Raw genomic sequence first — 5,525 nt, forward strand, 5'->3', positions numbered from 1 at the left:
TGGCCGTGAGGCCAGCCTCCCAATGATCTAAGAACTAGACGTCCAAAGATGATCTAGAGATCTAAAGTGATCAAAAGATTCAAATACAATAGTAAAAGGTCCTATATATAGAAAACTAGTAGCCTAGGGTGTACAGAGATGAGTAAATGACATAAAAATCCACTTCCGGGCCCATTTGGTGTGTGCTTGGGCTGAGCAATGAAGCATTTCGTGTAGAGACTCCTTCTGGAGTTAAACGCCAGCTTTAGTGCCAGTTTGGGCGTTTAACTCCCATTTTGGTGCCAGTTCCGGCGTTTAACGCTGGAATTCCTGAGGGTGACTTTGAACGCCGGTTTGGCCATCAAATCTTGGGCAAAGTATGGACTATCATGTATTGCTGGAAAGCCCAGGATGTCCACTTTCCAACGCCGTTGAGAGCGCGCCAATTGGGCTTCTGTAGCTCCAGAAAATCCGCTTCGAGTGCAGGGAGGTCAGAATTAAAACACACAAACTCATAGTAAAGTCCAGAAAAGTGATTTTTAACTAAAAAATAATAAAAATATACTAAAAACTAACTAGATCATACCAAAAACATACTAAAAACAATGCCAAAAAGCGTACAAATTATCCGCTCATCACCTATCTCGACTATCCCTCATTCTCCTCAGGATGCAGCTGCTAATGCGACTTTGGATCCTTTATGATTCCTTATTATATCTTTGTTTTGAATATGTATTGGTACAGTCTGACATGTGGACTTGTTGAACTTTTGTTGGTTTGTTATAAGTTTCTGTGGATGAATTTGTGACACCTTTTTGCCAGTTGCTTCTTAGCAACGTTTTTTCTTTTAAAAACACTTTTAGCTCTTGGGTTGCTTTTAGGCTGCCCTTGAGCCTTTAATGTTTCAATTTTGTGTTTTGCTGATACATCAATCAAACCTTTGGCGAGTTAGTTAATGTTTAGATGTTGTTCTGATGCACGAAAACTTGTCTCTCAACAAATTTCCTACCGGCAAGTGCACTGGATTGTCGTCAAGTAAAAACTCACTATAGAGTGAGGTCAAATCCCACAGGGATTGGTTGGTTGATCAATGTTAATTGGATAATTGTTCTAGTTGAACTGAATCAAAATTAAATTAAGGATTGCAGAATTTAAATTGGCGGGAAACTTAAAGTGCAAGAAATGTAAATAACCAAGGGTAAATGACAGAAATTAAATGGCAGAAAGGAAATTGCAGGAAATTAAAGCGTAGAAGCTTAAATTGCAAGAAATTAAATGGGAATGAGGTTGTTGAGCATCAAAGTAAATTGCAAAATTGAAAGAATAGGTAAGATCAGAAGTGGGAAAGCTCATTGGGGTCAGGAGATGTGATAATCCTTCGGATCAAATTCATTTTCATCTCCTCCTCAATCAATGCATTCATTGATCTCCTTAGCAATCTTAGGTGATTAGATACCAATTTCTTGGCAATCTAATCTCTCTAGGCATGAACAATTGCCCAATTCGTTGATTTAAGTGCTCATGGGAAGAGATGAATTTTGGTCACTGATTATACCACACATATTCATAGATCAAAGTATTGGTAGGATTACATGTCACTATATCCATCCAAACCCCAATCTAATCCAATGTGAGAGAGATTTCAAGCATAATTCTGTGATTTCTCTTCCAAGACTATCACAGAACCCAATTACATTCAAGTTCTCTTCCAAGACAATTGAATGATTGAATGAAGAACGAAATCTATCTAGTAGATCAAGAGAAAAGATAGAAGAAGAAGAATGAAAACTAATATTGATCCATTGAATTACATAGAGCTCCCTAACCCAATGAAAGAGGGTTTAGTTCATCATAGCTCAATTCAAATTACAAAGAAAGAAATAGTGCAGAAAAGCAGAGGGAAGTACAGAGAAGATGATTGTGGAATTTCCCCTAAATTAGGTTTCTGACTGTCCAACCCCCCCAACTAACTTAAACTCTAAACTATTAATACACTTTCCTCAATTGATCTTCAAGTCATCTATATTGGGCTTTTGGCCTTTTTTGAAGTTGATTGGATTGTGGTGCACGAAATTGTGATCACACTTTTCACAACTTCGCACAACTAACCAGCAAGTGCACTGAGTCGTCCAAGTAATACCATACGTGAGTAAGGGTCAATCCCACAGAGATTGACGGCTTGAAGCAAGCTATGGTTATCCTGTAAATCTCAGTTAGGCAGATTCAAATAGTTATGAGATTTTGATAATTAAAAGATAAATAAAACATAAAATAAAATAAAGATACTTATGTAATTCATTGGTGGGAATTTCAGATAAGCGTTTGGAGATGCTTTGTTGCTTCTGAACCTCTGCTTTCCTATTATTTTCATCCAATAATGCGTGCTCCCTTCCATGGCAAGCTGTATGATCCTCTCAGTGAAAATGGTCCTCTACGGTTTCTGTAAGGCTAATCAACTGTCAGATTTCTCGTCTCGGATGAAAAATACCAGGCACAGCTACGACATGGCTAATCATCTGTCGGTTCTAACTTGTGTTGGAATAGCATCCCTTGATCCTTTGCACACTGTCACTGTGCCCAACAGTCACGAGTTTGAAGCTCTTCACAGTCATCCCTTCCCAGATTCTACTCGGAATACCACAGACAAGGTTTAGACTTTTTGTATCTCAGGAATGCTGCGTATTGGTTCTAGCCTATACCACGAAGGTTTTAATCTTAGATTCGAATGCTCTGTTGTCAGGAGAGACGATGCGAATCACAGACCAGAGAAGCAAGAGAGTATACTCCGGCTGGCGTCCAATGACTACGTTGAATATCATGTAGACTGCTTTGTGGTTGTTAGGCACGCGGATCTTGGTTAAGCAAGTAATGAAGATAGTGGGTGATTATCACGGGTCACCCCCTTCATTTTGACTTAACTAAATTAAGTACAAGAGTATATCTTGGAGAAGAAGTAGGCATGAATTGAAGGAAAAACAATAGTACTTGCATTAATTCATGACGAACAGTAGAACTCCTCACCTTAATCTGTGAGGTGTAGAAACTCCACCATTGGAAAATACATAAGAATCAAATGGTCTAGGCATGGCCAAATGGCCAGCCTCCAAAAAGGGGGTTCAAAGAACTCCCCAAAAGGTCAAAGACCCCTGAATACAATAGTAGAGAGTGCTATTTATACTAAACTAGCAAACTTGGATTACAAAAAATGAGTAACTAAGTGCGGATAATGCGAAAATCCACTTCCAGGGCCCACTTGGTGTGTGCTTGGGCTGAGCTTTAAAGTTTTCACGTGCATAGGCCATCCTTGGAGTTAAACCCTAGCTTGGGTGCCAGTTTGGGTGTTTAACTCCAGCTTTTGTGCCAGTTCTGGCATTTTACGCCATAAAAGGGTCTCTGGTGGGCGTTTGGACGCCAGTTTGGGCCATTAAATCTCAGGCAAAGTATAAACTATTATACATTGTTGGAAAGCCCAAGATGTCTACTTTTCAATGTAATTATAAGTGCGCCAATTGGGCTTTTGTAGCTCCAGAAAGTTCACTTCGAGTGCAGAAGGGTCAGAATCCAACAACATCTGCAGTCCTTTCTCAGCCTCTAACTCAGATTTTTGCTTAGGTCCCTCAATTTCAGCCAGAAAATATCTGAAATCATAGAAAAACACACAAACTCATAGTAAAATTCAGAACTGTGATTTTTGCATAAAAACTAATAAAAATATACTAAAAAGTAACTAAAACATACTAAAAACTACCTAAAAACAATGCCAAAAAGCGTATAAATTATCCGCTCTTCACAACACCAAGCTTAAATTGTTGCTTGTCCCCAAGCAACCAAAAACAAAATAGGATAAAAGGAAGAGAATTTACAATAAATTCCAAAATATCAATGAAGCTTAGTTTCAATCAGATGAGCGGGACTAGTAGCTTTTTGTTTCTGAACAGTTTTGGCATCTCACTTTATCCTTTGAAGTTCAGAATGATTGGCATCCATAGGAACTCAGAATTCAGATAGTGTTATCAATTCTCTTATTTTAGTATGTTGATTCTTGAACACAGCTACTTATGAGTCTTGGCCGTGACCCTAAGCATCTTGTTTTCCTGTATTACCACCGGATACATAAATGCCACAGAGACATAACTGAGTGAACCTTTTCAGATTGTGACTCAGCTTTGCTAGAGTCCCCAGTTAGAGGTGTCCATAGTTCTTAAGCATACTCTTTTCCTTTGGATCACGACTTTAACCACTCAGTCTCAAGCTTTTCACTTGGACCTTCATGACACAAGCACATGGTTAGGGACAGCTTGATTTAGCCGCCTAGGCAAGGATTTTATTCCTTTGGGCCCTCCTATACACTGATGCTCAAAGCCTTGGATCCTCTTCACCCTTGCCTTTTAGTTTAAAGGGTTACTGGCTTTTTGCTCTTGCCTTTTGGTTTAAAGAGCCATTGGCTTTTTCTGCTTGCTTTCTCTTTTTCTTTTTTTTCTTTTTTTTTTGCACTTTTTTTTTTTCGCAAGCATTGTGTTTTTTCACTGCTTTTTCTTGCTTCAAGAATCAATTTTATGATTTTTCAGATTATCAATAACATTTCTCTTTTTTCATTATTCTTTCAAGAGCTAACAATTTTAACATTCATAAACTTCACTATAAAAAATATGCACTGTTCAAGCATTCCTTCTGAAAACAAAAAGTATTACCACCACATCAAAATAATTAAACTAATTTCAAGATAGAATTTGAAATTCATGTACTTCTTGTTCTTTTGCAAATAAAAACATTTTTCATTTAAGAAAGGTGTGAGATTCATGGAATCATTCATAGCTTTAAGACATAGACACTAGACACTAATGATCATGTAATAAAGACACAAACGTAGACAAAACATCAAGCATAGGAAACCAAAAAACAAAAAAATAAGAACGGGTCCACCTTAGTGATGGTGGCTAGTTCTTCCTCTTGAAGATCCTATGGAGTGCTTGAGCTCCTCAATATCTCTTTCTTGCCTTTGTTGCTTCTCCCTCATAGGTCTTTGGTCCTCTCTAATTTTATGGTGGATAATGGAGTGCTCTTGGTGCTCCATCCTTAGTTGTTCTATGTTGGAACTCAATTCTCCTAAGGAGGTGTTGAGATGCTCCCAATAGTTGTATGGAGGAAAATGCATCCCTTGAGGTATCTCAGGGATTTCTTGATGAGGGACTTCTTCATGCTCTTGTTGAGGTCCATGAGTAGGCTCTCTTGTTTGCTCCATCCTCTTTCTAGTGATGGGCTTTTGAGATGAATCTCTCATTCTCCCATGACTCAGAGTTGGAAGCAACTGCCTTACCTTTCCTCTTCCTATAAGTTTCTCCGGCCTTAGGTTCCATTAATGGTTATGGAAAAACAAAAAGCAACACTTTTTCCCACACCAAACCTAAATGGTTTGCTCGTCCCCGAGCAAAAGAAGATAGAAAGGAGGAGAAGAAGAAGAAATGGAAGAGATAGAGGTATAGGAGTGGTTCGGCCAAGGGGGGTTGGGAGTGTTTGTGATGTGTGAAAATGAAGGAGTAAGAAGG

The sequence above is a fragment of the Arachis duranensis genome, chromosome 10, assembly GCF_000817695.3.
Source record: "Arachis duranensis cultivar V14167 chromosome 10, aradu.V14167.gnm2.J7QH, whole genome shotgun sequence".
Classification (NCBI taxonomy): Eukaryota; Viridiplantae; Streptophyta; class Magnoliopsida; order Fabales; family Fabaceae; genus Arachis; species Arachis duranensis.